Source organism: Callospermophilus lateralis, unplaced genomic scaffold, assembly GCF_048772815.1.
Source record: "Callospermophilus lateralis isolate mCalLat2 unplaced genomic scaffold, mCalLat2.hap1 Scaffold_83, whole genome shotgun sequence".
NCBI lineage: Eukaryota > Metazoa > Chordata > Mammalia > Rodentia > Sciuridae > Callospermophilus > Callospermophilus lateralis.
Window position 1 is genome coordinate 3,554,731 of NW_027516368.1, and position 26,830 is coordinate 3,581,560.

General features: G+C 42.0%; 1 pseudogene; it reads right to left on the bottom strand.

Moving 5' to 3' along the window:
• Positions 1 to 962: 962 nt before the first annotated feature.
• Positions 963 to 26,830, bottom strand: part of LOC143641040 (formylglycine-generating enzyme-like) — a 46,034-nt pseudogene continuing 20,166 nt past the window's right edge.

The following is a 26,830-nucleotide window of genomic DNA, read 5'->3' on the forward strand; positions in this document are numbered from 1 at the left end:
CGTGAGTCCTTAAAAACAGAAGAGGAAGGCAGAATAGTAGAAAGTTGAGACATAAGAAGAACTTTTCCCTCCCTCCATTACTGGCTTTGAAGATGGAAGAAGGGGTAGACAAGCCAAGGGACAGTGACCTCTAGAAACTGGAAAAGCCTAATAATGAACTCTTTTCTAGAGCTTCCCGGAAGGAACATGGTCTCACCGACAACACCCTGATTTTAGCCCAGTGGACCAAGATCATGCTGGACTTCTGATCTACAGAACTTTCAGGGGGAAAAAAATTGTGCACTGAGTCACAAATTTGTTATAATTTGTTACTGGAAACAATAACAAATTAACACACAGACCATAGTCTGACATTTTACATATGGAAAACTCAGGTCCACAGAGTATGAAGATAAAGCTACAAAGAGAGTACTTCTCAAGATTCCAGCCCAGTGATTGTCCCACTGTGCCAGTCTGCCTTGATTGCTTTTGTGTTTGTCTTTATGTAATTTTCTCATATGGGTGGAATGAATAGCATTCAGAGAAAGAGAGGGATTCTGTTTAACTAGGACTTAACTTGAAATCATAATGTTTGGATAGAGATTCAGAGCTAGATAAGAGGAAGAGTAAGGAAAAGAAAGGAGGATATATGTATTCATATGAAAAACAAAAAGCTGCTCTCCTATGTAAAATCAGCCTACCTTTTTATTGTTATTTACATGCCTGTCTTTGATCCTTTACTGTCTAACTAGTTTGGAATTTGCAGAAATTAAAACAGCTTGGGTATGGGTTGCATGTCCTGCTGTCTCTGGAGGATTTGTAAGGATCTGTTATCCCAGGGATTATGCACATTTTCTGTTGGCTTAGGTGTCAACCATCTGCAGTATAACTCGAGCTGTGATATGCCTGCCGAGATCATGATTACAATCACAGCTCCACGGCAACAGCAATGCCAGAGTCAGCAGCGTGAAGGACATCAGAGCTCAAGCTTGCTTCAAAAATCTCTCCACGTTCACTCCGGCTTCCCTTTCTGGTGTGTAACAGAAGACCAGCATCAACGCCACAAAGAGACTTCTCCCACAGGTCTCACAACGATGGTCCGTCCTATGGTCAAAAAGACAACTGGTAGGAAGAGGAGATGCCTCTGTCTTTTTGTCCTAAAAGTCCACAAGAATCCCATTCCATTTCTATAAACAGCCCACAGGCTGACCTTTCAGGATGTCTTTGTTGCTCATGTTAGCTGGGTTTCATCAGGAAAAAAAAACTGGGATGACAATAAAGCACAAGCATATAACATGATCTGCGCTCTTCTCAAAAATAGCCAAAATGCACCACAACTTTAATCTGATCTGTGCACATGCAAAGTCTATAATCAAAAGTGTATCTGCAGTCATGCCTCATCCAAGGAAAACAGCTGAAAGGTAGGGCAGCTCCTCCCACCCTCCATTTATAAATGGAGGACCTGGAGGATACCTGGGACTGCCCATTCCTTTGGCCAAGGAGGGAGAAGCACACTGCTCTCAGCACAACCTCCAGGGTGTGACAGGGAGAGATAAGCCTAATATTACAAAACAACCAAGCCGTCCTGCAAAGCTCTTCAGAAATCCCTTCTCCAGTATTATGACTTCCCAGGCCATGTCAGCTCAGTGACTGCCTCCTTCCTCTGAGTTTAAGCCCTAACACCCCCAAGCATTTCTCTCTATGCATCTGTCAGTGACAGAAACACAATCCAAAATAGCTAAAGCAAGACGTAATTATTGGCCGACAAAACTAAAACATCCGGGACCATAAGACTAACTTCAGGTATAGCTGGTGCTCAAACAAGGCCATCAGAAAGCTATGTTTCTCTGGCTCTTGGGTCAATTTCCCCACATAGCCTGAGAGGAAGTTTTGTAGGGCTAGGGATGTAGCTTGGTCAAGCACGTGCTTAGCCACGCACAAAGCACTGGATTCAATCCTCAGCACCAGAAAAAGGAAAAAAAAAAAAAAGAACATTTCTTTAATTTTGCTGCTAGGCATCTGTCTTTTTTAAATACCTTTATTTTGTTTATTTAGTTTTCTTATGTGGTGCTGAGGATCGAACCCAGCGCCTCAGGTGTGCTAGGCAAGCCCTCTGCCACTGAGCCACAATCCAGCCCTAGGCATCTGTCTTTTAAAAATCAGAGATGGCAATGCAGCTCCATATTTATGTATGAGATACTCACTGTATGTTTTACCCCCTCAAAAAAAAAAACAGTAATAACCTAAATCTGCAACAATCAGAGCTAAATAAAATTTACTTCTTTGACTGTTTATCCAGCTGCTGAAAGAAATGTATTGGTGACAACTATTCATGTAAAAAAAAAGAAAGAAAGAAAAAAAAAATGTTCACTCTATTAAGTAGATAAAAACAAGATTTTAAATATTGTGTCCAGTGTGATCCAAATGCGATATGTAAAAAAAAAAATCTATGATGTATATATACCAGAAACACAACACGTATGCCAGCCAATATGGTAGTTCAGAGCAGGAGCTTTGGAAACAAACTGACCTGGTTCAAATCCCAGCTGTGCCACTTTCCAGCTGTGTAACCCTGGGCAAATTAGTTAACCTCTCTATGCCTCAGAATGCTCTCCTGAAAAATGGGGATAATAGTACCTACCTTACAGAATTGAATCAACAGTAAATGAGATAATTCATGAAAATGGCTAAGCACTATGCCTGGCACACTGAAAGCACTCAACATCCACTAGCCAAGAATGAACAGAAAGGAAATGCACTAAAATGCTACCAAGAATTCTCTCTGGGTGGCACAATATGAGATCAATTTAGCTTTCTCTTTACAGTGGTCTTTTTTTTCTAAAATTTGTACAAGAATACCTTATTAAGGGATCAGGGGAAAAATACACTATAAAAGTGGGGGCTATTGGCGAATGGCCCCCAGTACTAGGGAGGCTGAGGCAGGAGGATTGTAAGTTCAAGCCCAGCCTCGGCAACTAAAAGAAAACTCAGCAACTTAGCAAGTCCCTGTCTCAAAATAAAATTAAAAGGTCTGAGGATGTATCTCAGTGGTAAAGCATGCCTGGGTTCAATCCCCAGTACAAAAGAGAGAGAGAGAGAGAGAGAGAGAGAGAGAGAGAGAGAGAGAGAGAGAGAACATCAGATTAAATACTGATGTTGGCCTGTAGAATAGCCATTGTGGGCCCCCTGTGACAGCGATGAATGCAGGCCACGGCCACCCTCCTTCACGGGGTCACTACTCACGGGTGCAGTTCCTTGGAAGCCGTCCTCGGCAGTGTTGGTCACTGGGAACTCGCCCTGCCAAATGTTGGCATAATGTTGGCCTCTCTGCTGCAGCTCGTTGCCCCAGGGGAAAAGTCTGTTGGAAAAGACATGGGCATCAGCCTGCCAAGAGGAACGGGCTTCTGGGTTAAAGTCAAGGGACCGAGGGAACGACACTCTTGCTCTGAGTGAGCTTTTAAAATATACATATATAAAGAGAGAAGAGCTTTTAATCAGTTTTTCCTAGTTTCCTTGTAACAGCTCATGTCAAGTTACCAACAACCTCAGTCCTTCCTGAGCACTCGGAAGGCTGGAGGCCAATCCCATCACTAACAGCAGGACTTGTGAGAGCCGGGGAAGGAGGCCTCATTCTGGACTTATTTGGTAGCGTGATCAGGCAGCGCCACACCACACTTTTTTATAAAGCCGTGGCTATTTTAAGGAGCTTTTCCTAGAAGATGTGTCCCAAACATGAGTTTTCTGTCTCATAGCTCTAGAAGCGAAGAAATACCACTGCTTCAGAAGATGCCTAAAATAAGAAAATGCTAACAGCAAGGCGGCCTACCAAGCCGCTCCAGGGACTAACAAGCAACACGTGAACCACTGGAAGTTGCTTCAGGGCTGCAGGGAGCCCTGTTGGCCAGAAACCTGGCTTTGGGGACTGCAAAAAGTCAGGGGGTCGCTCACCAGTGTCACCTAAGTAACCTCACAGGGAAGAGGAAAACCCTGTAAGAACAAGAGCTGCTTGTGTTCAACTTTCTGAGCAAAGAAAGTTCCATGGAGTTAAACAAAAAAGGTTTGGGCAACATGAGGCCATCAATACTTATCTGCAGCCCTCCTCGACAGCTGTACTCCTACTCAGCTTCCGTGGGCAACCGCTTTCTTGCCCACGTGCAGTAGGCAACCGCTTCCCTGCCCACGTGCACTAGGCCACTGCGTCATTCCAGGAGACGTGGAGCACCGGGTGATTCGGCCTGGGGAGGAGGGAGAGCAGAGTGAACAGACACTCCAACCAGAACAGGAAACAGAAACTGGCATGTCTACTCATCTCAGTTTGGTTGGTGACCCTGTGATGAAAACCATGGCCATGCACACCCCAGGGCTCCATGCACTTATTGGGCCTGCATTGGAGTTTCTGTTCCCTCCACGGGGGACCCACAGTGGACATTCTACAGGTCAACTCTATCAGCCTCAGTTTCCAGAGAACCCAACCTAGGACATCCAGCTTCAAACTCTGCATCTTTTCTACGTTTCCACAAAGGACTGACTCGTCATATCTGTGTGGCTGGAGCAGATCCCAACTCGTTCTCCCTTTTCCCCAAGGGACAGAGGGATGGGGATGGCATCTTGGATTGAATCCCCTGCTCACTTTGTCTTTAAGTGGTCTACACATTCTGAGTTCCTTCCACATACATCTTTGAGTTTTCTACAGTAATTACACCAGGACTTTCATGTATTCTTTCAACGAATGTTTGCTGAGTAGCTATTATGTGCCAGATACTATTCCCAGCACTGATAAAAGATGCACTTTTCTCAGAAGACTGACTCAGCCAGCCATTCAGTTTACTACATGAATTTAAAAATACATCCCATGGGGAGGCAGCACCACGGTAGAGCACGTACTTAGTATGCACGAGGCCCTGGCTTTGATCCCCAACACTGCAAAAAATAATCCTCTTTGGATTTTTCTGCCTCCCTTCTGCCTGTTTTTTCCTCTCCCCATAAACTCAGGAAAGAAGTTATGAATAGGGAGCTCAGGGGCCGGCCCTCCTGAAAGATATCTGACTTTTGTCAAGGGGCCTATCCCTAAAACTGAACTCATGTCTTCCCAGCTTCTGACAATCAGGGGAGCAACCAGGAATGCTGTGAAGATAGACACTTGAAAATGCCACCTGAAAAATGAGGTTAGGAGAGCAGTCTGCTTGGGCTGTGGAGGGACGGATCCTAACCCAAACCCTCTCCACCTCCGGGCTTAAAGTCAACTCTATTTTTGCTTGAGATAATTACTTCCTTGCCACCTTGGAGACTTGCTGACCGACTTGCTGCTCTGTGGTTTTGGAGTCAGATGGTAGCTCCAAAGTATGTCAGCCCGGAACTACAGAGCTCATGGATCCTCCACTCCAGGGCCACCTGGCAGGACACAAGTGCCCATCCATGAGACAGACAGTCCTTCCTCATAAAGATGCACTCACGAGGCAGAACAAATGGACAGACTGGAAAGATTAAACATGACATGAGCTCTATAACAGGCCTGTCAAAGGGGGAAATCTGCAAGAAGATAACTCTTTGACAGGCCAAATGAGGAAGGAAAGAGGCCATCTATTAAGAGCCTTCTGGGAGGCCACAGTGTTTAGGTCGTCACAGACATTATTTCCTGTCATCTCATTTTCCTACCAATCACTGATGGTTTGTCACTCTTGCCATTATCTTATAGCTGAAGACGGCCACTGGGTTCTTTCTCAAGAGCACAAGAATCTGTATGGAATGAAGCGTGTCACCTGGGCCTCACCTGACTCACCTGTGCAGAACAGTAGAGTCAGGCCCCTCTGGGTGTCTCCAGTTAGCGCCTTTAACAGGTAACCACCAGGGAGCGGCTGCAACCTCGAAGCAACCCAGAAGAGGCTGATGTTAGCCACTGTGACGGTCGAACACTGCACTCGGCACCAAAGCCCCATCTGGGTTACCAAACATATACCTCTACCAAAATATCAAAAGATTGTTTGTAAATAAGTCTTCAACGAAAGTATCAATTTATATTATAAAATGTCACAGTGGTGAAATAAGTGTGTATTTAACTGATGTGTGGTTCTAAGATTTTATATATATATATATATATATATATATATATATATATATATATATATATATCTATATCTGGCATGAACCCAGGGGCACTGTACCACTGAGCTACATGCCCAGCTTTTTATTTGTTTGTTTGTTTATTTGTTTGGAATAGGATCTTGCTAAGTTGCAAGACTATCCTCAAACTTGTGATTCTCCTGCCTCAGCCTCCCAAGTTGTTGGGATTACAGGTGTGCGCCACAGTGCCCAGCTTCTAAGAATTTTTAAAAGATGCACAACTGGGGCTGGGGATATGGCTCAAGCAGTAGAGTGCTCGCCTGGCATGTGCAGGGTGCTGGGTTCCATGCTCAGCACCACATGAAAATAAAAATAAAGATGTTATGTCCACCGAAAACTAAAAGATAAATATTAAAAAATTCTCTCTCTCTTAGAAAAAAAAATGCACTGCTGACTAATCCTCTGTGATCTCTGACAAATGTAAGATAGCCTGTACTTCTCCTTTTTAAAACATGGAGAGACAGCTAAACTTACCATTAAGTGTGGGGCCAAAGTGAACCAAGGTGGTCAGAAATCAAGTTGAATCACTGAGGAAAAATGGAGTATGTTTTTAAAAGACCTTGATTTGATTTCTATACCCACATGGGCTGTGTGAGCTGGGGTAAATTCTCTACTTAGCTAGCCAGCCTGAGAGCCTCATCTGTGAAATGCTTCCCCTAACTCAGAATACCAGAGGAGGTCAGATCTTGGAAAGGCTCAGTAAACTGTTACTTGGATCTTTAAGGTTCTGTTCATCTTCTTAACAAAAATAATAACAGCAAGGGTCCTCAGTTAGTGAGTGGTGAAGAACAAGTCTTTGAAGCCATCAAAACTAGATTTGAATCTTGGCTTTGCAGTTTACAGTGTGACCCTTGGCAACATCTTTAAGCTTGAGATAGCAGGCACCTACGTCTTGAGTTTTAGCAAAGAAGAAATACAGCAAAAAGGGCTTAGGAACTTGGCTCTTAGCAGCTTAGGCTAATGACTCAAGGAGCAGTCAATAAAGGGAACCATTCTCACATGATCTTCCCCATGACAATCAGTGACAAGGACAGGCTCAAAAGATAGTAAGTGAAGAACAGAAGTTTGCAAAGGATTCTTCTAATATAAACTCCAGCGGTCAAGGTCATCTCCATGACAATGGTACTCTCCATCCACAGCATCCTGCTGAGCATGGCTGAGTGGAATTGACAGGAGCTGTGTCCCTGCTACCAGCAATAGCTATAACTGGAAGCCCAGACTCCAGTCTCACTCATCCTTTCTCAGAGCTGGGATCTTCAAAGAAACAGAGGCAACATGAAGACCCCCTTCAAACCCCGATTCTTGAGAGCAAGTCAGAAAGATTTAGACATGACACTCAGAGTAAGAGGAATGAGTTTATTCAGGGAAAGCAAAAGGGAAAGGGGACACTCTCAAGGGAGAGAGTGGGTTCTCTCAGAGAACCTGCACACCAGGTTTATTGGTGATCCCAGAGAAGTTTCCAGACAGTTCCACCCAGGTTCACCTCTTGACACAACAGGGTGACTTTCAAGTCCCCACTGTCATGGCAACTGTAGGTCACCTTGGCACATGCTGACCAGTTCTAATTGGATTCTTTAAAAATATATTTATTTTAGTTGTATACAATACCTTTGTTTTTATTTATTCATTTATATGTGGTGCTGAGGGCCTCGCGTATGAACCCAGGGCCTCGCGTGCGCTAAGCGGGCACTCTACCGCTGAGCCACAATCCCAGCCCTCTAATTGGATTTTTGACTATACATTCTTGTAGATTTTATGGTTAAGAGGAACTATCCTTATGTCCTAGAGTTTCAGGATCTGGTCACAAGAGTCTCCTGGGTTCCTCCCATCAGCATTATCTTGGGCCTGCATTTCTCTTGCAGTGAACAGGTAGTTTGCTGAGGAACGTAACATAGCTTGTCCACTTAGGCCAGGCAGGACTGCAGGTAAATGGCTTCTTGGAAAACCAAGCACATGGGCCCATTCTATAGAATTATTCTCTTCATCTCATGTTCCCACTATCCTCATCGGTCTGATCCCTAACAACATCAACAAGCTCAGGACATGCAAGGTCTCGATCACAATGTGATGGCAAAGTCCATTTCAACACAGAAGGCATTTTGTCCTTAAACAGCACTACTGCACGGGTCTCACCCCAGAGAGCACAGGGTGCAAAGGCAGGGTTTCTTTCTGTTTCATTTGTGGCACTGCAGAGACTCATCTGAGACATTTTCCTTGACTGGACCACTCCATGTTCAGGTGCCAGTGACAGACAGTTTGCCACATGTCAAGGGAAGATGTGCACAGAGAGCCGCAGTCACTCCACTCTTGTGTTTCAATGCGACCTTCAGATCACTCACCCGACCCAGCTCCATCCCCAGCACTAAGCACCCCACAGGAAGTTCTAGTCTTAAGTTTAAAAAAGAAAAAGAAAAAAGGCTAGCATAAATAAAAATGGCAAAATACAGACACATATAAACCTTTGTTAAATTTGGGGTAGCTTTTCTCTTCAGACCCTTTTATGTTTTGAAATATTTCCTCATTAGCAATTAAAAAAAAAAAGACTCACAGCTGGATGTGGTGGCCCAAGTCTGTAAGCAGAGCTACTCCAGAGGCTGAGGCAGGAGGATCGCAAGTTCTAGGCCAGCCCTCGCAACTTAGTGAAACCCTGTCTTTAACTAAAAAGGTTTTCTAAAAGGATTGGGATTGTAGTTGCAGTGACAGAACACCCATCTGGTTCAATCCCCAGTACACAGAAGAGAAAAAAAAAATCTCAAAGGGTTTATCTTTCCTACTACTAATGGGCATTTGAGCATTTCCAGTTTGGAGCTATTTTGAATTGTGCTGCTTCCCTGAATATTCTTCAAGGAGTCTGTGACCTTTAATAAACATGCGCATGCCTTTCCATGGTCTGTACACTGTGGAGAGCAACTGCTGGATTGTGACACCCACACCCAGCTTCAGCAGAGACAAACACAAGCCTACCAGGCAGAAGCCCCCGCAGGGTTTCAGGACCTTTTTAAAAGGGGAGCTTCCATGGCTTACCAACAGAAGGCCTGGGCCTGTGCTCCAGGGGCCAGTCAGGCCATTCTTATCTTTTTCCCCTAATTCAAACTGGTTACAAATACTTATTGAGTATTTGTATTGAACCACCATTTGACCCAGCTATTGCCCTTCTCGGACTATTCCCTGAAGACCTTAAAAGAGCGTACTATAGGGATACTGCCACATGGATGTTCATAGCAGCACAGTTCACAATAGCTAGACTGTGGAACCAACCTAGATGGCCTTCAATAGATGAATGGATAAAAAAAAATGTGGCATTTATACACAATGGAGTATTACGCAGCACTAAAAAAATGACAAAATCATAGCATTTGCAGGGAAATGGATGGCATTAGAGCAGATTATGCTAAGTGAAACTAGCCAATCCCTAAAAAACAAATGCCAAATGTCTTCTTTGATATAAGGACAGCAACTAAGAACAGAGCAGGGAGGAAGAGCAGGAGGAAAAGATTAACATTAAACAGGGACGAGAGGTGGGAGGAAAAGGGAGAGAGAAGGGAAACTGCATGGAAATAGAAGGAGACCCTCATTGTTATACAAAATTACATACAAGAGGTTGTGAGGGGAAAGGAAAAAAAACAAGGGAGAGAACTGAATTACAGCAGATGGGGTAGAGAGAGAAGATGGGAGGGGAGGGGAGGGGAGGGGGGATAGTAGAGGATAGGAAAGGTAGCAGAATACAACAGTCACTAGTATGGCATTATGTAAAAATGTGGATGTGTAACCGATGTGATTCTGCAATCTGTATACGGGGTAAAAATGGGAGTTCACAACCCACTTGAATCAAATGTATGAAATATGATGTCAAGAGCTTTGTAATATTTTGAACAACCGATAAAAAAATAAAAAAAATAAAATAGTTATTGAGTGCTAGTGTATGCCAGTCCCAGAGTCTAATCCCTGAAGGAGATCTCAAAATCCCAGAAAACCTCAGAGTACCACTCAGGACAGTTGGCACAGTCACAATTTTTACAATTATTTGTTTTACATAAAATAATTAATTCTGTGATTGCAAAAAGTGGAATATAAGTGTGAACCTAATAAACTCTTTTTCCTTCAAATACATGTCCAAAATTCAAATTGGTGGGTCTCTCTTGCCTCTCTCTCACTCTAGACGTCTGCTTTCCATTGCCCCCGGTATTTTTCAGAAATTTATCACATTGCTCTAGCAACCCATCTGAAACAGACTGTTAGCTCAAAAGTCACACAGTCACAGAGCCATGAGATCCTTGGCAATCTCAGTGATGTGCACAGAGAAACAGGGCACAGCCTGGCTTGGGCATGGGGAAGCCAGGACACCACTGTGCCTGACCAAGTATCAAAACCTAGTTCTTTGGTTCAAAACACTGAGATCTGAAGCAAGTATGCAGAGACATGTGCACAGCATATGAAAGTGTTATAAACAAAAATTACAAAATAACCCAACTGTCCCTGGTGTTCATCCATACCAAACATACTGCTCAACTAGTCACCCAAGAATGCTCTGATATGGGAACACACATATTGTGTATTAAAGGTGACATGTACCATACACATTGATTCTGTTTCTACAAATACATACGTAAAATGATAGTGGCAAGACCAGAAGAAAAAGATTCTAGAAGAATATACATGCATTTTGCAGGGGTGAAGGACTGGGAGAGGAATACTTTTTAGGAATGCACATGCAACACCAAAAGGTTTTCTCAACCTTGGCATTACCGACTTTGGTTTATTTGTTTGTTTTTCTGGTACTGGGTCTGAACCCAGTGGTGTTCCACCACTGAGTGACATCCCCAGCCCCATTTTTATTTCATTTTGAGACAGGGTAGCCCCCTGTCTGAATCACCCTGTTGACCTTGACCTTGTGATACTCCTGCATCAACCTCCCAAGTCACTAGGGTTACAGGCATCCATAGTGCTACAGGGCATGATGGCACACATTTTAGGCCACATACTCCCTTGGTGCAGAGGGGTGCCTGTGCACTCTAGGAAGGTCAGCAGCATCTCTGACCTCCACCCACTAGATACCAGTTGTAGCAAAAAACTGCAGAACACAAAAAAAAAATCTCCATTGTTGCCAGATGTTCCCTGAAAGGAGCAAATCACCAGCTGGACCAATAATCAGGGGAAGAGATTACTCTTCTTAAGTGTTAACATACAGTTCATAGTAACAGAGGGTCAAAGCATCTTACCCAGAGTCAGCTGCCTGGAGTTTAAGCACAGTAGTTCATTTACAAGACACAGGCTCCTCTGGCTCTTTGCCCTCTCCAGGCCCCAGCTCACTCATCTGTGAAACAGATGTAAAAATACTACCATCTACTTCCTAGGCTCACTATGAAGACTAAATAAGGAAACCTATGTAAAGCACTTGGCCAGGTAAAGAGGAAGAATCGCAGCAGTATCAGCGTCATTATTGGTATTTTCTGTTTACATTACTACAGGGTGCAACATTCTTTTGGAGCTTTCAATGAACAAGATCCTACTAGTCAAAAGCCTACCCCAGCAGTTCTTCAGCGAGGCTCGCCCACCCACCACTTCACCCTTTCAGAATATTGACAGGCTGAGAAAAGTGCCGGAGAAGAGGAGGTGGTCAAGGACGCGCTGAAGAACATTGGTCACTTGCAAAGAACTCTCGGGAAGAGTATGGAGTGGTGTCTTCCACTGAACTCATGATGTGAGAGCCATGTTCAGGGAAACTGACCCACTCCCTGAAACAAAATGGACAATGAGGGTGTCGGTGATGCTTGGGCACCGGTATGGGCACCAAACCGTCTGTGAGACAGACCACAAGTCACCACTGGAACAGTCAGATGCAGAATCCCAGTCCCCTCTGACACATGCAGAAAGGAAGTCAAGTAATCAGAATCTGACCAGAAGGACTGGTGGGAACGGAGGCAGGGCCTCCCTCATCCTCAACAGCAGGCCCTGGAAGAGCCAAGGAATTTTCTGGTCAAATTCATGCAACTCCCATCTGATGACACCAGACATCTTTCTTTTCTTAATGTCACTGTTTCTTAACTCAGCATTTAAAAAAAATGTTCTTGAACACCTGGTTCTGTCTTGAAAAATGAATGTTATTCTAATACGTTTAGGAACTTGTGAACAACTTTTGAGTTGTATATTAGCTAATTTATCAAGATTACATGCAAACAATGACATTTTCCATTCTTTTTCCTTTTCAGGAATAATCTCCAGGTGTTTTCTTTACAGAGCAGAAGCAACATGAGTAGACTGACATATATGCTCCAACACATCCTAAAAAAGAGAAGTATTTTTTGTGTTTTTTTTTTTGTGTGTGTGTGTGTGTGATGTGATTGTCCACCTACACATTTTCTGCTCAACTGAGACAACTTCCAGAGTTACAGACTCCCTTATATCCAGGAGGAAAAGGACTTTAACATGACTTATTTCTAGTCAAATCTCCGTAGCAACTGTCTTGGGTTTTAAGTTGAAACAGCTGTAGCAGCCAGTGACCAATCACAGTGTAAATGGGATCTGCGTGGGCACTGATGTCCCCTTGAGACATGGACTTGAGAGAGCAAAGACATCCTTTCCCACCTCTCCCAAAAGACATACCCAGATCTGTGGTAACAGCTCAAAGGAAAGGAAAGGGGAGACAGCAAAGGTGCCTTCATTCTTGCCAGAGGTGATGAATTATGCTTCTTAAACATACACAGCCCAGAATAAAAATGGCACTGGAAAAAGACAGAGTGTGGTGTGATTATGCAATGTCGGGTGTAAAGATGTCAAGTTCACAACTTTACAACTGCTCTCTTAAAAATTTAATGCTTTTAGACAAGCAAATTAAAAAGATGGACGTTTCTTGAAATGTAGTATAAACGTGACAGTTACCCCTATAAAAACAGCCTGCGAGAATTTTTCAACTGGCACCAGTGAACAATGAGAAATTACAGATCCATTCAAATTCATGAAGTATAAATAAAACTGGAGGGGAATCTAACAACTGAAAGAATCAAATGGAACAGTGAACACCCAATACAATGCAGAAGGTTGGAGAGGAGCCTTAAATAAACGAAAGAGTGAATTCGTCATCAAAACAGATAGGTAGTTGAGTCTGACAGCTTATTTCAAATTAAATCTTAAATTGGGTACCTTGACAACTTGATACACTCTATGGAAAGAAAAATGCATGCTTTTTCAGATAGGCCAACACAGTCATTAAAATTATATGCAGAAAACCACTTCTAGGGCTGGGGTTGTGGTTCAATGGCAGAGTGCCTGCCTCACACATGTGAGGCCCTGGGTTTGAACCTCAGCATCACATAAAAATAAATAAATAAAATAAAGGTGTCATGTTCATATATAACTAAAAAAAGAATATTTAAAAATATTTAAAAAGGAAAAAATTAAAACACCCAAGTAAAAAAATATGCTAACTCAAAATAATTCAGATACTTAAAATGGCCTAAAAAATTCCGTTAGACATCATCTCCAATCTCATCACCCAGAAATAATGATTACAAAAATTTCCATATATAGGCTACTAATAATTTTGTGATGTGTCTCTCTACATGTTGATATATCTTTTACTGAATTTTTACCATACAGACATTTTTATAATTGGCTATTTTACTTTTAGTAAATGGTGAAGATTTATACAAGTAATTAACATTGAAAAACAAAAGCAGGCAATATTAAATGTTCATTAAAAATTACTAATTTACTAATTACTAATTTACTAATATAAAATTTCACTTTTATATTCACCTTCCAGTTTCACCAATAAGCATATACGTTTTACACAGTTTTCTCAAATTATATATGGATCATTTTCATTGGTCTTACTAAATATTTCTCTAGGTTTTAAGTGGACTCACAACAATCATTTTTTAGTGATTTCATAGTATTTCTGAAGACAATCTATCACAAATTACCAATCTCTAAACATTGAACCACTCAGTTATATTCAGGTTTGTCCTCGCCTTTTTGCTTTATCAATTACATGACAGTGAACATCTTCAAAAGTCTTCATTTCCTTCTGCTGAATTTAAAGACGCAGGGACTGGGGTTGTGGCTCAGTGGTAGAGCACTTGCCTCACACATGTGAGGCACTGGCTTTGATCCTCAGCACCACATAAAAATAAATAAACAAAATGAAGGTATTGTGTACATCTACAACTAAAAAAAGAAAATTAAAAAAAATTTAAAGAAGCAGCATGAGGACTGGGGTTGTGGCTCAGCGGCAGAGTGCTTCTCTAGCATGTGCGAGGCCCTGGGTTCAATCCTCAGCACCATATAAAAATAAATTAATAAAATAAATGTATTGTGTCCAACTACAACTACAACTACATTTTGTTTATTTATTTTTATGTGGTGCTGAGGATCAAAGTTATAAAGACACACTCTTAGGTATAGTCATGCTGCTGCATGACTATACCTAAGTCATGACTATACCTAAGAGTGTGTCTTTATAACTCTTGCTAAAAAAATCATCATCTTTAAAAACTCATCACATTAATTTATGGCATAGGTAATTTCCCTCTGGAAAGAGAACTGAGTATATGTGTATTAATCATGGCATCCCAGATGAAGGTATTTATTAGAACTCTTTAGAAGGAGGATCTATTTAGGATATTTAAATTGCTAATGGCTTACATGTACATTTTTTTCCAATGTATGAGACAGGGAAATTAAATACAGTCTGAATGCCATTTGATTGCATCTGAGTTATTTCTTGATGCTTTACAAACACCAAAGCTTCTGAGAAGAAGGGCCAAACAGAAAGCAAAACATAGACAAGGTGATCCAAGAAGAGAAGATTCTCCTACACAGGTTGCCTTTAGAGTAAACAACCAAATAAGTAATCCCAGGTGTCTTAGTCCGTTTTTTGTGTTGCTATAACAACAGACTACCCAACGCTGGATAATAAATAAAGAAGCTTACTGGGCTCTTGATTCTGTGGCTAGAAAGTCCAAATGGCATGACTCTGGGTGTAATGAGGGTCACTGGGCTGCATCACAACATGTAGGTAAGAGGAAAGGAAACTGGATGCATGCAGAAGGGGCCAAGCATGTGTGGTAGCCTCACACAGTAACAACCAGCTCTCTTGGGAATTAATCCAGGCACATGAGATCTCACCCACTCCCTAAAAGATGGGCACTAAACCCTCCCAAGGGCAGTGCCATCATGATCTGATCACCTACTAGGACCCACCTCTTAAAGTTTCCAACACCTTATTCCCCAGGGCCCAAGCTTCCACTAGGTGAACTTTCCTAGTAAACCATATTCAAACCATAGCAGCACCTATTATTTGAAAAACAATGAAAAAAAAGCATCCTCACCCCACACAGCACTATAATAAAAGAGGACAGGCACTCTTGTTGCAAAGGCAACGCAGGCCCACATTTGGAGATGACTTACTTCTGTCACATGGTTAGAGACAGGCATCTGCAGAAAGCCATATAATGCCATGGATCAACTGCTGCCCCTTTAAACAAGAGTCTGCTACTGTATCAGCTAGTCTCAGCCAAGCCTGCAAGGATAGAGAACAGGCTGTGAGCACGTCACAGCTGACCTCCTAGGTTGCCGGGCTGGCAAATACTATTTCTCCCTACAGCTGGATGCTATGCACCAGTGGCAGAAGGGTGACTCCCTGGGGAGCACACTGTGCAGGAAATACCTGTATACTTTTCATGATACTGTGCATTTTGCAAACTTCTGCAAGAATAGGGGAACAAATAGGCTTGGTGAGAGTGGAAACCTGGACCCAGAAGGCCAGGTATTGAGTGAAGTTCCAACACTGCTACATGCTTAACACATAACTGCTTACAATGCCACAGGATTTTAAAGGTAGAAAGGATGTAGGACACATTCTACTGAAAGTCCCTCATTTTACAGATGGAAACATAAGTGCTGGAAACTTTGTAGTGGCAGAACTATGGACACAGGCTTTCAGTTCATAACTCTTTCCACTATTCAAACATCTCCCAGGGGCTATTTGTAAGTATCTTCCATAAGATGTTAAGGGGGGGTGGGGAGGCTATAGCTCAGTGGCAGAGTGCTTGCCTCGCACCTGTGAGGCACTGGGTTTGATCCTCAGCACCACATAAAAATAAACAAATAAAATAAAGGTATGTTGTCCATCTACAACTACAAAAATAATTTAAAAAAAAAAGATGTTGGTGGGGAGAAATGGTTTACCATGAAAGTAGTCACAGTGGGTAGAAAGGTCCTAGGTTAATCAAAGTTAAACTATTTTTAACTACAGGACTTCTGTGAGTCTTTAAAATGCTAATGTAGTGTGGGCTAAGTCTTGGTAAAATGCAGGATGTGGTTTGCACTTGAGTGGAGAAGTGAAGCATTCCTGGTCCCCATCCTGACTCTCCTATTACAGGATTAACCACGTGAGGTTGGCTTGGCAGTTTACTTAGAAGTCTCAGAGCCTCTGTTTTCTCAATCAGTAATGTCAGTATTCCAAGAAAACTTACTTAATTGGCTTGCTGTGAGGACTGAGCCAGGTGTTGGTACATTACTGGACATCTACAGAATGGATTCATGATGTTACTCTGTGCTCAGCCCTGGGGGTACAGTATATGATCTAGAAATGGAGCAGACAAATAAGCAAATAATTGCAAGTCTGTGATAAGTGAGGCCAAGAAGAGCTCAGTGAGCCATGGAAGTCCAAGGAAAGGCACCCAATCAATGTCAGGGGATGATCCCGTGGATTCTTCCCATTGTAGGTGAGGAGGTGGAGAAAGTAGAGGTGGTGGTGGGGGGTGCACCCAGGGCTTTCCACATGGGAGTCCATCCTCCACTATATACGTGGTCCAGCAAAGGTGGGCATTGATTTTTCTTGTCAAGTAAAATGTACCAAAGATCTTTAGAACCTCAGCTCTGGAGGGTGTGGGGAGATCAACTAGATTCAACCAGCACCCAAAGGCATCCCCTCTACCATGTTTCTGGGAAGAATAGGGATGAGGTAGGATGGATACTGGTTCCTATGTGACCTGGTAATTCAGATTTACACCTGTTACCCAAGAAGAATTAAAAACATTTCATTTCACTCCCAAAAGTACCCCAAGTCTGGCCTTTACAGTCACTCAACCAACAGTTGGTCCCCCCAGTCTCAGTATGAACAATCTATCAGACATCACTTCCTGATGGGCAGCCCATCACATGCAGATCCTTCTAAGAAACAGAGTTCTGATTTACAGCTAAACTGATATTCCTCCCAGAGACCTCCCACCTGCTGGCCCTGATTAGGTTTCCAAGGCCCACACAGCATGAATCAAATTCCTCTTTCATTCGCCTTTCAAACATCTGTAGAATAAACTACACTCATTCACCTCTTAGGTCTTCTTTAGGTTTGGGAGCCCATTCAACCTTCTCTAAGCTCTCCCATCTCAAAGTTAAGGGCATCCCCATCTCTCCCCAGTTTCTCAAGTCAAAATCCAAAAGTCATTAGATTCCTCTTTCCTTTTCTAGGTTCTCAGAAGTTATTTTCAAATATCAGACCACTTTTTAGCATCTCTACTCCAACCACCCTGCCTCCCAGCACCATCACCTCTCCCCTACACTATCACAAAAACCACACAAAGCCAGGTAGTCTCTCTAAAACGTCAGTTAGATCCAATGGCTTCTAACTGATGTTAAGATGACATTCAGACTCCTCTTAACCCACTACCTGGCTCAAGCCCCACCTCATCTTGGGTGGCCCTCTTCTGGATAAACACCAATTTTAAATACAGTCTTTTCAGTAAAATATCTTTTTGTAGTGAGAGAGAATCAACTCCTGGCTTAAGGGTTGAAGCAGAAGTCTGTGGTGGGAAGAGTGAGGCTGGCTCTAAGGCACCTCCAGGTGCCCCCTCAGATGGATCTGGAACTGACTAAAACCATTTCCCCTTCCTGGGCCACAGCTCACCTGTAAGAGGAAGGCTTTTCTTCTGGGTCATTTTGGAAGTTCTATTCATTCTAAATACTTATTTCTTCTTAAGTTGATCTTGAAGCAGTCCAGGCTTTCTGATCAACAGTCTATCTGTTTCTCTAGGGAGGTGGATGGTACAAACCCCAACAATTGGGGCCAGGAGATATCAGCACCATTTTTCTTTCTTTCTTTCTTTCTTTTTTTTCCTTAACTTTTAAAAATTTAAGCTTTCATTGTTTATTTAATTTGTTTTTATGTGGTGCTGAAGATCAAACCCAGTGCCTCACCACACTAGGCACACAACCCCAGCCCACCATTTTTATTTCTTAATTCCAGTTAAGCATCAAAAGACCCATGACTTTAAAAGAAATTTATGGATACCTTACACAGGCATTTCTAATCTGAACCTCTGGGGCTCAGCATGTCTCAAATATATTAATTGTGATCAAGGGCCTTGGAATGGGTTGGGGAAAAGAAGAACCTGTGTCTGTTATCGTCTCGTATGGGGCTCTCTTCCTCTAACCTTATCATGGTTCACTTCCTGAGCTCATGCCACACTGACTGCTCAGTCAAGCGAACAAACACTCTCTTTAGAAAGGCACAAGAGACAGTGTTACCTTCTTATCTCATCCAATCGGCCAGGCCTGGACTGCCTCCCCCAGAACTCAGTTACCGTGAACCCACCTTAACCCTGATGACAGACCAGTGTCTCTCGCCAAGGAAAAACTGACTGTGTAACCGACACAGGTCACATCAGGTCTGAGTCCTGCGGCTTTCAAAAACTAAATGCCTGGCAGATGATACCCAATGGCATGCTTTCATTATTTTTTGAGAAATACATATTAAGTGCTTATTAAGTGACAGTTTTTGTGCTGAGGACATAATGGTGAATACAACATGTGAATTCCCACCTACCCTCACAGAATGAATCTAAGAGAGGGTAAAGTATTCAAGAAATATCTACACAAATAAGTGTCATCACAAATAAGTGGATGAACACTGTGAAAGGAAGGCATGAGGAGCCACAGGAACACACCTGGGGAATGTGGATGTCAGGAGGGTGTTCTGACTGACAGCCCAGGGCGGTCAGCTGAGACCTGACCACACAGGGCTGAAGGGGGGAGTTAGTGATGGGCGCGGGAGGCCCTCTGCTGCAGGCTCTGCCCTATGGTTTCCAAAATGCGTTCCTCCTCATCTGCAAGGGTCCCTTCAAATACCTCTTCCTCACTCAGACCTTCTCAGAGCAAAAAGCATGGAAAATCCCCAGCAGCCAACAAGTGTCACAGAAAAGCACAGGACAGTTTGAGAAGAACAGCACAACCGGAGGAACTGTGCCCACCAATAACAAGTGAGGGGGAGCCCACAGGAAGAAGGAGTGAACACGCTTCAATAGTCCTGCCCCAGGAACCCCCTCACAGTGCTGGAGGCCCCAGAACTCAGCACCACTATCTGCTGACACTGGGGAGGGCTCCCTTGGATACACCATGTCATGGCAGATGGGATCATGGTGGGAGCACACTCAAGAGGAAGGAATTATGTGGCAAGACGGGAAGCCAGAGGGGGGATTCAGAGGTGAGGCCTACATCTTCCTCACAGTTCACCTCAGTGAGACCAGCAGCAATCCTTCCAGTGGCAGCTCCTGCAATGATCTAATGACCTCCCAATAGGCTCCACCTCTTATTATATTTATCAATTTTATATTTATTTATTCATTTGTTTTCATACTAGGGATTGAACTCAGGGCTCCTGACTTACTGAGCCACATCCCCAGCCCTTTATATTTTTGAGACAGGATCTTGCTAAATTGCTTAGGACCCTGTTTAGTCACGAGGCTGGCATCTCAGGCCTGCACAAAGGAGCTAGCTAGGATCTGCTGCCAAAAGGTCTACCACCTCTCTATACTGCCACTCTGGGGACCAAGTTTCTAGCACATAAAACTTTGGGGACAAACCATATCCAAACCAGAGCAGAAGATGAGTTCAATTTAAAAAAAAAAATCCAACACACAGTTTCAAAATGATGGGAATGGCATTAAGAAAATGATAAGTGAATAATAAAATAAATCCTAATCTGTGAACTCAGATGAGGTACGGAAATTAAAAAAAAAAAAACAACTGAAAATAAAACAAAAAGTCTTTTCAGAAATATTGCTTAAGAGGCAAAAGACAAAAAGAAGAATATGTAAAAGAAAAAGATATAAATTGTTTAAAAGAAAATGAACACTGAAAACAGGTAAAAAGAATCCTATGTGGGCTGGGGCTGAGGCTCAATGGTGGAGCACTCGCCTAGTGAGGGTGAGGTACTGGTTCAATCCTCAGCATCACGTAAAAACAAATAAATATAAATAAAGGCATTGTGTCCATCTACAACTAAAAAAAAATCTAAAAAAAAAATCCTACAAATTCCTGAAGACAGGACACAAAAACAGCAATTTATTTAAAATTCTCTTAATGTTTAAAAATTGTGAAAGTACAACACATAGAAAAAGCAAACTGTAAGTGAAAAACACTAACCACAAGGAACAAAAGCAAGATACTAGATAATAAAGAAAAATAAATCCTTGGGTTCTCAGGCAAAAGTAATGAGTAACTTCAAAGATAAAGAAAATGAGATAATCATTGGCCCTTTGAAGAACAGTACTTCAATCCAAAAGAAAAATAAGTATGTAAAACCTGAAGGAAAACATATGTGAATTAAAGATTTCATGTCCAACAAAAGTGACTGTGAAGTAGAAAGAGTACTAACAAAGCACTGTCAATATGTGAAAGTCTGGAGAAGAATGTCCCCTGGCCACTGCTTGAAGAACCTGGTGCAGAAGAGCTTTGCCAAGTCAAATGACTAGGGCAACAATGTCACAAAGCACCAACCATGTGCTTCCTTGGATAGATAAGCTTCAACAGGAGCTAAAAAGCAGAGAGTACTCTATGCATGGACATATGTTCCGATAATACAGATCAAGTGCAACTATTTTAAAACTGGGGAGAAACAGGAAAAGCATATATAAAAGTCTGGTGTTTTTTTTTTTTTTAAACCTGTTCTCGGTAATTACACTGGTGATGATAGCACTGGTGTTGTTATTTTGAGACTGTTATGTATGTAATCTGGGATAAAACAAATGAGTAATTATGGACTACTCTAATTCTATCCCCTATGTCCTTGGGAATCAGGATTACTGGTGTCGGGAAAAGAAAAGAAAAAAAAAGGAGGAAAAGATGTCATGCAGAACAGGTTTAAAAACCTGAAGTACAATGTGGACTCACAGGGCACTGTATCTTAGCTCTGTCCACTGGGAGATCTAGAAACAACCACAAACCTAACAGCAGCAAGTTCACCTGGAACCTGGAGAAGGTTCTAGAAACACTATTCTCTACAAAAAGTAGTGTCTGCTTAGAGAAATGGGCAATTCCAGGCAGGGGAGGGTGATATATCCTGCCTTAGAAAAATCAAAGAAGCTACAAAGGGTTCCTAGGGTCAGTTCAAAAGGGATCAGGATCAGCTGTCCAAAGCAGAACGTCAGAATGGGGAGTAATGTGCAAATGGACAAAGGGTTTCTTTCTTGGCTGATGAAAATGTCCTATTCCATTCTGTGACGATGGCACATACATGGCAAAACAACTCCATACATACATGGTAAAACAACCCAGGAACTGTTTGCTTTAAAAGGTGTATTTCAAAGCATGTAGATTATATCTCAGTATAGCTGTTAAAGAGAGAGAGAGAGAGAGAGAGAGAGAGAGAGAGAGAGAGAGAGAGAGAGAAAGGATTCCCAAGAACTTGAAATGGCATCCAGTGTTCAAAAGTCAAGGGATCATGATTCCAAGTGAATCAAACCCACAACATGTATTTAAATTCTGAGTTCATAGAGATGATTTTAAAAATCTGGTTCCAAGTACATAAATCTACATTTATGATAAAACTGCACAGAAATGTATACACAAAGAGAATGAATACATATAAAACTGGTGAAATCAGATGAAGACAAGTGGGTTGGACTAATTTCCAATTTTCTGGTTGTGAAAATATAGTATAATTATTTACTATGAGAACAATAGAGGAAACACAGAAAGGGGTATACAGGATCTCCCTGTATTATTTCTTTGCAACTGCATGTGCATCTATAATTACCTGAAAAATGAAAAGTTCAATTAAAAAAAAAGAAAGAAATAAAACCCATCACCTATACAGAGTAATGGGAAATCAACTCATTTTTTTAAAAGCTAGTAAAGATTCATTTACCTATTTTTCTTCTATGACCCATATGAATGGTTAAGAAAATAGTAAGAGGAGCGAGCTTACCTCTTTATTATTATTATTATTATTATTATTATTATTATTATTATTATTTGTAAAAGGACACAATATCTTTTTATATATTTATTTTTATGTGGTGCTAAGGATCGAACCCAGTGCCTCAGTGAGGTACAGCCCCAGCCTGAGAACTGAGCTCTTTATGAAAATATCCTCATTAATAAATGAAAAGAGGGGCTGGGTATGTGGCTCAAGCGGTAGCGCGCTTGCCTGGCATGTGTACGGCCCGGGTTCGATCCTCAGCACCACATACAAACAAAGATGTTGTGTCCACCGGAAACTAAAAAATAAATATTAAAAAAATCTCTCTCTCTCTCCTCTCTCTATCTTAAAAAATAAAAATAAAAAATAAAGGCATGTACCACCACACCTTTTAAAAAATAAATAAATAAATGAAAAGAGTAGATAAATAAATGAAAAAGAACTATTTAGATAATCACTCTTACAACCCCAAATAAACTCCTGGAGTTAGCCACCAGGCATTAACAACAGCTAGCATGAAGAGAAGCAGAAGGAACACGTATCTGATGCCTCCTATGGGGGAAGACACAACTTTAATGTCTTGCCATGGAGTGAACATGGGTCTGATCAGACTTGAGGATGTGGTTACCAATTAGCAGGTCACCAATGACAGAGAGAAGAGCTGAACTGCACTGTCAGAGCACAATCAGCAAAATTCAGATGTGGGCCAGTCTGCAGGTCCTGTATTCTTCCAGGGATAAACCAGGAGGAAAGACAGGGGGATGGGGCAACGGAAAGGAAACCTACAGATTATAAGAGTCTCAAAAGACACAGGTTTCCTTAAAATGGGTAAGGTTAAACTTGGGACATAACCTGGGCGATTATACTAGAAAGAAACTTAAGGGTGCATCTGCTTTAAAAAGCAAGATAGGGGCTACCTTAGGGACAGTAGGGGCTGCTGGACTAGGCAGCCAAATTCTAATCCCTGACCTGTGTGATGGTCACAGACATGTCTGCCCTAGGATAACTCAGAAAGCTACCCCTCTGTTATGTCACCTTTCTCCATTTGTATTTTATTTTGCAATAAAAAGGTCTTCAAAAGTGTGGGGGGGGGCATTGTATCACTAGCATAACCTGCATAAATGCAAGGCAACATTTAAAATAAATAATGAAAATAAGTAATACTATTTAATTTTTAGCTACAACTATAGCCTGAGAAAGATTCCAAGCCCTGTTTTCATCTCTGGGATATATAAGGAACTCAAAAAACTTACCATCAAAAAAAAAAAAAAAAAACAACCAACCCAATCAATAAATGGGTCAAGGAACTGAACAGACACTTCTCAGAAGAAGATATTCAATCAATCAACAAATGCCAGGTGTCATTCTGACCGGCTCTCAACACAACATCTCTAGTAATTAGAGAAATGAAAATCAAAACTACTCTAAGATTTTATCTCACACCAGTCAGAATGGCAGTTATCAAGAATAAAACAACAATAAGTGTTGGTGAGGATGTGGGGGAAAAGGCACACTCATACATTGCTGATGGGACTGCAAATTAGTGCAAGCAATCTAGAATGCAGTATGGAGATTCCTTAGAAAACTTGGAATGAAACCACCACTGGACCCAGCTATCCCACTCCTGGGTCTATACTCAAAGGACTTAAAATCAGCATAATATAGTGAGACAGCTACATCAATGTTCATACCAGCTCAATTCAGAATAGCTGAACTGTGGAACCAATCTAGATGCCCTTCAGTTGATGAATGGATAAAGAAACTATAGTATATATACACAATGGAATATTACTCAGCATTAAAAGAGAATAAAATTATGACATTTGCAGGTAAATGGATGGAGTTGGAGAATATCATGCTAAGCAAAGTAAGCTAATCCCCAGAATCCAAAGACTGAATGTTCTCTCATAAGTGGACACTGATCCATAACAGCAGGGACAGAGACAGGGAAAGAATAGAGGAACTGTGATAGGGCAAAGGGGAGGGGGGAAGGGGAGGGGGTATGGAGGCAGGAAAGATGGCAGAATGAGATGCATATCATTACCCTAGGTGCATGCATGACTGCACATATGGTGCGACGCTACATCCTGTACAACTAGAGAAATGAAAAGCTGTGCTGCAACTGTGGACAATGAATCAAAATGCATTCTACTGTCATATATACCTAATTAGAATAAATAAATAAATATATTTTTCATGTCGTATGCTTCTAGAAACACTGAATTTATAAATGATCTAGTGCCAGGCATGATGGGGCATACCTACAATTCCAGCAACTGGGAGGCTGAGGCAGGAGAACTACAAGTTCAAAGCTAGCCTCAGCAACTTAATGAGACCTTAAGAAACTTAGGGAGACTCTGTCTCAAAATTTTAGAAAAGGGCTGGAGTGTGGCTCAGTGGTACAGCCCTTGGGTTCAACCCCACTACTGAGATGAGGAGAGATCTGATGCATCAAACTAAGTCAGGCCTCAGGAGATGAAGAAAACAAACCTGAGCTCTTCTAAAACTCACAGATTGTATTCATTCAGCCTTCTCCAAACAAGCTTAAAAGGTTTGCTTTTCCATTATGAGCATTTAAGCAAGTGACAACACTGAGTCCCAGTAAGAGGTACTTGTCCTCATCCTGGTTACAGGTGCCCACACTTCCCTAAAAGGGAAGTGCCCACTTAAAAGGGCACCTTTGGAGCCCAGCAATAATTCACCTCTCCCTTCATGCCCAATGTGTTTGTAGGTTCTCCAGGGACAAGATGTCCTGTATCTGAATGCACAAAGAACAGAAATAAGCACATATGCCCTCCCTCGCCCGAACTCTGTATCTTTTTTTTTTTTTAATTAATTTTTATTGTAGGTTGTTCAAAACATTACATAGTTCTTGATATATCATAATTCACACTTTGATTCAAGTGGGATATGAACTCCCATTTTTACCCCATATACAGATTGCAGAATCACATCAGTTGCACATTGATTTACATATTGCCATTCTGGAGTCTGTTGTATTCTGCTGCCTTTCCCATCCTCCGCTATCCCCCCTCCCCCTCCCCTCCCCTCTTCTCTCTCTACCCCCTCTACTGTAATTCATTTCTCCCCCTTATATTTTCCCTCCTTTCCCCTCACTTCCTCTTGTATGTAATTTTGTATACCCCTGAGGGTCTCCTTCCATTTACATGCAATTTCCCTTCTCTCTCCCTTCGAACTCTGTATCTTAAAACAAGATACCATATCCCAAGCTGCTGGGTCATCAACACCAGCCAGAATTGACCACCAAGCCCTTGGAAAAAAAAAAGATGGGGAGATCAGATTACATAACAGACCTGTAATATAAACTTGCAAAGAGCAAAGAAAATGTGAAATTCAAATGGAGCCAAATAACATTTTTCAAACACTTATCTCAAATACAGAAAAAGTGACCTGACTCACTAAAACATGGTTTGAGACTAAGTCTTGTTTTACTTTATTCCCCTCCCACATCAACTGCTACATTAGTTTGAAATGAAAGAAAATGTGGAATGCACTAGCTCAAAAAGAAAGAAAGAAAGGAAATGTGAGCCAGGATAGCTCAATTTTTCGGGTAATGCTGCTCTCCAGAGAGGACATAATGCCGGCAACACATAAAGTTCAGGAGTGGGACTGTGGAGCTCAGTGGTAGAGCGCTTGTCTAGCATGCACAAGATGCTGGGCTCCAAACCCAGCACTGAGAATAATAAAAAGATGAAATGCAGGCAATAATTCAAAGGAAACTATAGGCAGGTTGAAACTAGATTCATCTTCAGATCTGTTTGTTTGTTTGGTACTGTGGATTGAACCCAGGGGTGCTTAACCACTGAGCAAACCCCCAGTCTTGTTTCCTTTTTATTCTGAGACAGGCTCTAAGTTGCTTAGGGCCTCCCTAAGTTGCTAAGGCTGGCCTCAAACTTGCGATCCTCCTGCCTCAGCCTCTGGAGCCGCTGAGATTACAGGCCCATGCCACCATACGCAACACATCTGCATCTTAGTCAGTCTCCCTTGAGTAGACTAACCCCTCCCTCACTGTCTGCTGTTGCCTCTGCATTCTCTGCACATTTTTCTGTGTGACTTTCCAGCCTGGCCTCATACCTTGCCTTGTTCTTAAATTTTTGTGAGAGATGTACACAAGCAAGCCCATAAACGCCACGACCCTGCTGAAATGGCTGGAACAGGAATCTAAATTAACTATGATATAATTACATACATATGTCTATATATACACTTCAGTTGAACAGCTAACATAAAATTGAGTCTTCTCTAATTTTGATCAACATTCAAAAGAACAAGGAGGTAATTATTTAAATAGTGCTGTGAATTCACCTGTCCACCCAATGTATGAAATACTTCTATTATTATGGAAGCACACTGCACCATTTCCAGTTAAGAGAAACACACCTAGTTCAAATCCCATGGGTCCTCCCTATGACACAGTATACCCCTGCCTGTAAGGACCAGTTCCCGGCCTTCATTATGAACATTTGCAGCAAAGGGGCCCTCCACGGAAACTGCTCTGACCATGTGAGT